Raw genomic sequence first — 9,783 nt, 5'->3', positions numbered from 1 at the left:
AGTAAGTATCATAATACTCTATGTCTGAATCTAAAGGTCATATGAGTTCTTTCTGCAAGGAAAGAAATAATCTCGTTGGCTCAACAAATTTCCTAGCATGGAAGAAATTGATTGAATTGTCACTTATAGAGCATGAAGTAATGGAATATGTTCTTGGTGAAATCACTAAACTTAGCAAAGACAAGACTCAAGAATTAGAAAAATGCAAGCAGGGAGAAGTAAGGGCACAAAGGATCATTGTTGAGTCCATTAAGGATCAACTTGTTCCATTTGTTGCTAATTTAAAGACTTATAGGACTATTTATGGCAAGCTAGTGAGTTTGTACTATATAAGTACATCGGGGCAAAATATGTCTATGAGAAATAAACTATACAAAATGAAGAAATCAAAGGATGAGAACATGACATCCTTTCTAATGAAGATTTCTCAAATAAGAGATCAATTGCAGGGCCTTGGGGAGACAATTTCCGATTTTGAAATGACCATATGTGTACTAAATGCCTTGCCACCAAAATGGAGTAGTTTCAAAACTAGTATTTACTGTAAGAAAAACTCAACTCCTTTTGATGGGTTGTGGGCTCAATGCATTTTGGAATAAACTAGGATGAAGGCAAAAGATGATATCGAATGAGATGAACAATCTCAAGCCTTTATTGCTAGAATCAAGATGTTGAAGAAGGGAAAGTTTGGAAAGTCCAAGACGAAGTTTGATATGTCCAAGGTTCAATGCTTTGGATGCAATGAATATGGACACTTCAAAAGGGATTGTCCAAACAAGTAGAACAACAAGATAAAGGAAAGAAGTGAAGCTCACATAGATGAAGAAGTGGGAGAACTTGAGAAGAAACCAAAGAAAGAAGATATCAAGGATCTTTACTATTAAAGAAAGAATCCTTTCAGTCAGGTTCTTTATGAAGTTGGTATTTCCTTTAGATAACATGCATTAGAAGAGTCTTTTGTATGGCATCATAGATAGAAGTGTGTGTTAGTAGCATATTTAGAGTCTACTTGATTGAGTTGCTTTGTAGGAATCATCTAGTCTTGGACTGTTTTTGCTTATCAATGTTCATCCAAGATTTATCTAAAATTATGTTAGATGTAGTCATTTTTCCAAGATGGATCATCATGATCATGTGAGAACCATCATTTTGGAAGGTTATTGGAAGAAAGCATTATCACAAGGATAGTATACACTCCATATAGTATGGAAACAATACTCTTGAAGGATGAAGGAATGCAGTTGGTCAAGTTGAATCTTCATCTAAGATCAGATAGTTAGATGATTGGATGAAAGCATATGAATGCATATTTGAAGTAACTCTTCTCTTGGGTAGGATTCATATGTACAGAATCCTGTAAAAGAAGTTGGTCATAAAATATGCTTAGTATGGTTATATGATGCTTAAAAGAAGAATTTGACTTACTCTAGAATGAATAAAGGATCAAGACTTTCTCTCTATATTATATAGTATAATAACATCCTATATAGTCTCCGAAAGAAAATTGTAACTTAGTAATCAAGTTCAATCCTTGGGCACTCTGATGCATGAAGGAAGACTCATGTGGAGATGGACCATGAGGATGTTGATGCTTTGATGAGAAGGTCATCATGATGAGGTAAGTCTAATATTTTGTTATTGGTTATTTGGTTAACATGTTGTTTCACTACACAGAAGGATATTGCAGGAATATATGAAAGATGTTGAGACAAGCTCAACATATGATATTTGGAAATTATGAAGTCAAGATGTTTTCATCTTGGGATTGAAAGGTAGCAGTGCGAGAAGATAACCTAAAGGTCAAGTTCATACAACAACAAGGAGATCACTTTTCATGAGGAAGCTACTATCAAATTGAAGTTTGCAAAGGCTCAATATAATGCCTTCATCGATGATGACAAGATGAAAGTGATGTGAAAGATATATGACTTGGAACATGTCACAAGATTAAAGAAAGAATATGGCTCTGTGATACCTCAGAAGGAAGCAAGCTCCATACCAAAAATGTGAAGGAAAGAGGGAGCCATGTAGCTATGAAGAACAAGTAGTTGATACTCTTATGAAAACAATCTATAGGGCTTGTGGTGTGGAATTTCCAAATTGAAAGGAAGTCTAGAATCTCCTCTGATTTTGAGAGGGAGTAAAGGAGTCTCCTTGAATAAGAGAAAGGATCTATTGTATGATTAAAAAAGAGAATAGGGATATCCTCTCTGTTTGAGAGGGAGTGATGATGGACATCACATGTGCATTATCTTCTTCACGTGTCTTGCACTTCATCAAGACTAACAACCCGAGGTCTAAGTGAAGGCCTTGGAGAAAGGATGGTGGAGGATTGGATAAGAATTTGTGGTTTCCCTGAGGATAGAACATCCAAGAAAGGAAAGGTGTTGGCACTCTTTGAGGATAAGACAAGTATCCAGGATAAGAGTGATTGAAGAGGAGTGATATTCTTTGAGGATTAAGGGATAAGAATCCAAGATAAGAATAGTCCTAAAAGGACATACCTTGTGAACATCCAGATGGGGTATGAGCCTCATAGAGGTAGTGTGGTATCACACGTAAAACCTCCCAATGTAATGCTCTCGAATGAAGATGAGATTGTCTAGTTAGACCTCAAAGATAGTGTTGATCATGATGATGATGCTTATAGTTGGCTTATAAATCCGACTCTTATTATCAGAACTCTTCACTTTGAGAATGATGTTGTACTGGTTGTACAATTATGAACACCTCCCTAGTTAAAAGGGAGTGTTGGAAATGTAACTAGTTTTGGTCTTCATAATTGTTGTTGTACTCATTTTAATATGTATCTTATGTAACAAAAAAAAGAAGAAAATAAAAAGTTATTATTTTAAAGTATGGGTTTCATGCTCTTTATTGATGATCTTCTAGGTAAAAGCATGTTCTTCATGATTCTAGGGTTTGTTAGGTCATATGATTTATTGTCATGAGTCAAGAGAGTTAACATCGTGATTATAAGACTCTTCCAGGAAAAATGTATCTTGAAAAATAATTTATTTTGAGCCTAGAAAGTCCTGGAAACTTCCAAAGTACAAGTCAGCCTAAAGGAGAGAATTCGACCCCTTAGAAAGGTTATATAAAGAAGCAGATTCGACCTCATTTGTCACTCTCATTCACACAAGTTCGATCTCAAGAGAGGAAGTTCGATCTGTAGCTGGGAAGCAAGGAGAAAAAAAGAGCGAAGGTCTAGGAGAAAGGAAGAATGAAGAAAAATTATTTTTGGCCTCTATCTCTCTGACATGTGTGAAATCTAGGGTTTCTACAACATCAAGGAAGGGTGGAATTGCAGGAGAGAGAGTTGCAGTATCAAGTTGCTGGAAGAGAAAATATTATGCCTTGACCTCATTGACCTTGGGAGGATCTGTCTTGCTCAAAGAAGGATCTCTTGAAGAATCTAAATTAGGGTTTTTGGAGCAGATACAGGGCCGAAGTTATAGTCTAAAGTTGCAGGGTCAGAGTTGGACGAAGTTGAAGTTGGAAGCTGGATTGAGCCTTGATGATCTAATATATCTGAAAGAACTTCTTGGAGGGATAACTTGGTACTTGGAGGAGAACTTGGTCTAGGGTTTGGGTCTTTGTTGTCTCATTTGAAGTAGATTCTATAAGAAGAGAAGATTTTTTCTGGGTTTTCCCCTTGGAGAAATTTTTCCTTGGCTTGGAGCCTAAGTTTTGTGTCCACTGTCTTTACTGATTCTGTTCTTGGTAATTGTTTGATGAAGATATAATAAAGAATCCCAAGAAGATAACTAAAGTTCACAAGCAATTTTAAGGTTAAGGAAAATTTGAATTAATAGTTGCCATACTGCATTTTCTAACACAATACCAGCATTGGACATGCTCGGGGTGGTTTAGACGTGCACGACAATGCCTTTCACGTCCCCTCTATGTAATTACTATTCGGGTATTTGGCTTTCCTCTATTGTGTCTGGTTATAAGTCGTTACCCCATGAATTAATTCATAATACTCCCTTTCTATTCATTGGGTCTCTTAGTGAATATGGTAATGTTTATCTAGATGGTATTGTTTCTTTGCGTTTGAGTGGGGAGTAGAGCAGGGAGCGGTTACTAAGAGGAAATTGGACTGGACTTTACCTTGTGGAGAGTAGAAGATATAGTAAAAGGGTGGGGGACACTAGCTATGTTGTCTCAAAAACATTTACAAGCCTTGGGTACTGGGGAGTGTTGTTTGAAGGAAAATATCTTTCTGAGTTTTGGTGGAGTTAGTTTAGGAAGGGGAAAAAATTAGGCAGAATGAGGGAAGTGGGCTTAAGATCCTATCTTGGGGACTTGCAGAGGTGGTAAATTCTCTCTTTGGTGTGTGGGCTGAGAGACAAGATGGCTCTCATTTGCTTTTACCTGTGAAGAAAGGGAGGTGGTCTTCACGTCCCGCTTCAAGGTAGAGTGTGGCCTCATGAGGGGAGAATTAGCAGGTAAAACAATTAGTGAGTTAGTAAGCATTGCCACAGGACAACAAACTCAATAGGTGCTCACCCTTCTACTTAGAGATCTTCGTTGCTTGAAAACACCTAGATCATATGGAATATTTTATATCTTTTTACCCAAGTTGTTGAAGTGAATCCCAACATGCTGAGGGAGAGAGGCCAGGTGAGGAGAGGAGCAACATACTACAAAGAGAGAGCTCATAGGGGGAACTCAAGAGTAGCGGGTTTCACATCCAGATACCGAGAACAGATTCTTGTGCATGTGCAAGAGGAACTGACATGATCATAAATGAATGCTTCTTCTAAAAAAACTCCCCTTCCCATTTTTGAAGTGAGAGCACAATGGGTAGAATGGATTCCAGATACGGGGCAAATATGGAGCACAGGAAACCAGTCTATGTAAACCATAGACCTGTATTGGTAAATGAAATTCCACTTCGGGCGCCCACTTCTAGACAACTAGGAATGGAGGAAGGACTTATTAGAGACTCTAGACCACGTGCATGGTCACCCGAAACACTATGACTGTAGACTGGAAACTATTGATCACAGGCTGACATGTATTAAACAACACCTCGACATTCTACTAGCAACTCCTAAATCTTCGGTAACCCAAGTATCCCCTTTCCCAGTAGAAAGATCATATTTTGATCTAGTTCCTTGATTATGTAATGATTTATGGATTTTTTTTTTTTTTTTTTTTTGGAGTAGTTGCTTATGTTTATATAGATTAAAGCAATACCTTGGTATAAAGATGTTTAAGCTAAGCCATACTAGACACTGTCCATCTCTTATGTAATAGAATTCACATTATGTGAGAAAATGGAAAAATTACACGTTATTTAAAATAAACGGTATTAGAATACTAATTAATAAATAAAATAAAAAATACACTTAATATTTTTGATGCCGTACATGAATTTTGCTGGTCTTTATAAAAAACGCGTTGGCATATTTTTCTTCATATGGAAGAAAAAACTATGGACGATAGCTTTCAGGATTGCATAAAGTTTCGCAATATGTAAATTCGTTGCGTCACAAACAAATAATTGAACGAGTCCACTGGTCAATCAGCATTTATGTGATATAGATGTTGACCTAGACATTATGATCCGACCTTAGCTCAGTTGGTAGAGCGGAGGACTGTAGTAGGATTAAAAGTCCTGATTGTAATCCTTAGGTCGCTGGTTCGAATCCGGCAGGTCGGATTTTGGTTTAATCTATCATTTTGGAAGTAACAAATATATAAATATCTGGCAAATAACATTTACTGCACCCCATATCACTTGGCAGAAAAGCCTTAGCTGTTGTTTGTAATTTTATTCAAATTTTCATTCCTACTGTGTCGTGCGTATGATTCATCTCTAAGGTTGGGGTTTTGGCTACTTGAACTCCGTTCTTAATTCTTTCTGATCGAGGGTTTCACTTAGCTTATCTTGTAATGCCGATTCAGGATCATGGTCATCTGAACAGTGGCAACATGTTTTGGCGTTTCAAGAAGATATTGGAAAAATCACCGACGAGGTTTTAGTTCTGCTGCATTGCTAAACAGTGAAAACCCGTTTGTAGGCATCTTGGCAGTCTAATCAATTTGCATTTTCTCCTCTTCTTATCAGAAGTTAAGTTTGTGAACATCCTGGCGGTCTACTCAATCTCCTTTCTTATCATAAGTTTTGTTTATAGTTAAGACGAAAGTCGAATATTGATATTTTTTACAAAGTTCAAATCGCCATTTTTTTTACCCGATGCTTATAAATCCTTCACAGATAACTGTGGTTGCGAAATCCTTCTTGTAATACCTAAAACTGCCAGATATCACTGCTTAAACATCTAGGAGTTTGGAATTTGCGAAAGTTCGAAATAGATTTTTCATGTGAAACCTTCGTTTGTTTATAATTTTCAACATTTGAGGTTTTTGTTAAATGTCAAAGTTAAAGTCAACACTCCACCGATTTCCAGATTCTGGGGGGTTCGTGTGCTGAAGAAAAAATCATTCATCCAACTATTTTTTTTTTTTTTATACCACATGGTGAATCGGTAACTCCCTGGCCTAATCTAGGGGAGACCCAGGATCAAACCTTAACGCTGCCACTATAACACCAAGGATTCTGGGGGGTTCGTGTGCTGAAGAAAAAATCATTCATCCAACTATTTTTTTTTTTTTATACCACATGGTGAATCGGTAACTGCCTGGCCTAATCTAGGGGAGACCCAGGGTCAAACCTTAACGCTGCCACTATAACACCAAGAGCATAACCAACCACCTGCAAATCAGTTATACTAAGTTCCTATGATTTTAGCAAGAGCAGACTCAACGGGAAAGGGGAATCCGCCCCTCTAGCCGCCACCACAGCAGGTCAATGTACTCAATGAGATTTGAACTCGGGTCTGCCTGGGCATCGCCCATATGACTTTACCGTCAAACCACACATCACTGTACCATTCATCCAACTATTTTACCGATACGAACACCTTAGAAGATACAGAGCATCACGGCTAGGGTTGGAATTTGGATTTCTTTTTACCCATTGTACAATTTTTTTTTGACGTTTTAGATATTTATGCGGCTCTTCAAGAAACGTTATGTAATTTTGCCCTTCCAAAAGTGATGTTTTGATAATAAATTAACCCTTCAGTTATAAAGGTTTCATTAAAAACACATATCTATCATAAAAAGAAAGAAAAGAAAATGACCATAACACATAAATGACTTATTGTATTCTCAAATTTGGTTTGAAATTATATGGAACACTCACGATAAAATCTCCATAACTCTGAAATCAAATGTACTTGACTCATACATGTCATAACATGATATTACTAAGGAGTTCTTATGGGATGTATAAGATGACCAATAAAGTAAAACTATGAGATGGACTATCCTCTGCATCCTCTCCATGATCATAATCACATGGAATCAATGTGAGGTCCACCATGGAGAGTTTCTAGTCAAGTAAGTACAATGTATAAAAATTGTTTTAGTATTTCATAAGCTTCATGAGCCATATCTTTCAAATATTTTAAGTGATATGTTGAGACACTCGATATCTGGTGCAGATTGTAGTCGAAGTGACACTTCCACTGTTCCATAGGTGATATTGTGACATAGGATAACTTTCATAAGTGAGTGGTGAGTCGGTGACATTGTGACAGACCTCTGGCCCAAACAATCTAATAAAGGTGGGTGGCCAATACACTCAAGGAGAGCAAGTGGGAACAAGCAAGATTGTGGTGCAAAATTATTGTGACAAGGAAGAGGTTTTGTTCTTTTAGCCATGTAGGTTTGATGATGCACTAACACTCATGGATTGATCGTTTGATTCATTCATGTGATGATTTTAATGATGTTTGCATAAGACATAGATACATATTCATTAGATTTCAAGGAAGCTATTTGGACTTGGATTCTAATCCAACTTACCCTAATCAAATGAACAAATTGTGAGTTATTGAATGACATTCCTTCTAAGGAGTACGAAATATATATGTTTTCTTCCCCTTGTACCTTCTAGGTGACACTTATGGGAATTCAATCATATTAAGATTGAGCATCTAAAGAGATCTCATCATGAACAAAACATTTCAAACCAAGCCAAATTTGTTGTGTTGTGGGCATATATATATATATATATATATGAATGACATTATTTGATATAAAGTCTCTATTAGACTAGATGCTTATTGATCACTTAGTTTTGTAGACATATATTTAAGGAGACTAGGTAATAACCTTTGTTGAATGGTCTCAAATCCATTTTCCTGGTTGTGTGTCCTTAGGCTTTAGGTGCTTTTGTGCAAGTTGTAAGTATCTTAATTCCTACTTTAATAAAAATATGTTTCACTTTCTATGTGTGTGCATATTCGAATTCACTTGAGAGCTCTCTTCAATTGGCATGGTCCACTCACATGCACCTCAAGCTCATCAACAAGAAAGCAAATCAATGAAAGGTGAAAAGGGGCCTAAATAGATTTACCCATGGAAAATTGAAATCTTGCAAAATTAATGGCACAAAAGAAAATAGAGAAAGACTAAGAATGTGAAGCCTAGGAATAAAAATACGCAACATTGTTATCTATAAGTTTATAATTTCTATTTGTAATAATTCCTAAAGTATAAAAGAGCCAAACAAAGGTCATTTCTAGAAGGTTTTGTCAAAAAAGGTTTCCAAGGTAAGATATCTACATTATCATGTTTACAATTGAGTTCTTCAACACCATTTCTACATTTATTAATTCTAATAAATTAAAAAATAGTTTCTAGTGATGTTTTAGACTCGTTTCATTCTCATGGTCTTGTACAAATAATAAATTAGGTTTTGTTTTACTTGAACCCACTTAACGTATTAAAAGTATGTGCTTCAATAACACACCTTGTTGCTCATGGATAGAGTAAAACATAAACCATTAAATATACACACATGTCTTACAAATTTTTAAAAGAATTGTGTTTATAAATTGGAATTGTTGACAATATTTTTTCTTAGTTCTATGGTATGTCTTAAAATTGTTTTTGTTTGGCTAAGAGTTTGATTTCATGGAATGTAAGGAAATAGGTTAATAGGCCAAGACTAAGAGATATTTGGTAAGAGTGAAAGTCAAACGACTCCGAGTAGGGTAATTCCAGGGAGTGGTTTTTCTTGAATAACCATGACGAGTCAACCTGCATTATGGATAGCTGCCAGTGAAACCATGATGATTCAACCTGCATTATGGATAGACAAAAAGATATTAAAATATTATAGAAAGCAATTCACTAAATTCACTTAATATATTTCAAGTATATTTTTAACTAAAACATCATAAAAAAACACTAAACTTTAATAAAAATTTATATTTATCAAATTTTAATTATTTAAAATTAGAATTTTTTTTAAATAAAAATATTTAATCCACATACATCTACAATTTCTTTAAAAAATACCCTACTTAATTCCAATCCCAAAAAAACTAAAATACTTAATAATAACCGAGCTCTGAATAGCGAGATGGTCATGAATAATATCTTTCAGCAAGTCTTGTCGAAACCACAATCACGGAACTTATGGTGCAGACGAATTTTAATTTCAGCCGACCATTTATGTAAAATAAAATCGAGGAAACTGCCCTCTAATTCTCTCAATTCTTCATAATCATCATCCGAAAGCACCTGGGTTTTTTCTAAAGTTTATTTGTTGATAAGATGATTATCGATTTATTCTAAAGTTTATTTGTTGATAAGATCATTATCGATTTATTATAGTGTTCCAAGTTGAAGTGGAAAGGTGTCACTCTTTGGATATGATATTAATAACGTTTTCAAAAAAACCTTAACCGTCAAAAA

At 35.6% G+C, this 9,783-nt stretch overlaps 1 non-coding gene across 1 annotated transcript; it reads left to right on the top strand.

Moving 5' to 3' along the window:
- Positions 1–5,575: 5,575 nt before the first annotated feature.
- TRNAY-GUA (transfer RNA tyrosine (anticodon GUA)) lies at positions 5,576–5,671 on the top strand. Its single transcript has 2 exons — positions 5,576–5,612; positions 5,636–5,671. It is a non-coding gene; the product is annotated as a tRNA-Tyr (tRNA).
- Positions 5,672–9,783: the final 4,112 nt, after the last annotated feature.

Source organism: Pinus tabuliformis, chromosome 3_1 (assembly GCF_031772625.1).
Source record: "Pinus tabuliformis cultivar Carrire ecotype Pingquan chromosome 3_1, CPIR1, whole genome shotgun sequence".
Classification (NCBI taxonomy): domain Eukaryota; kingdom Viridiplantae; phylum Streptophyta; class Pinopsida; order Pinales; family Pinaceae; genus Pinus; species Pinus tabuliformis.
Note: the sequence above shows the minus strand (reverse complement) of the source record. Positions and strands in the feature narration are given on the sequence as shown.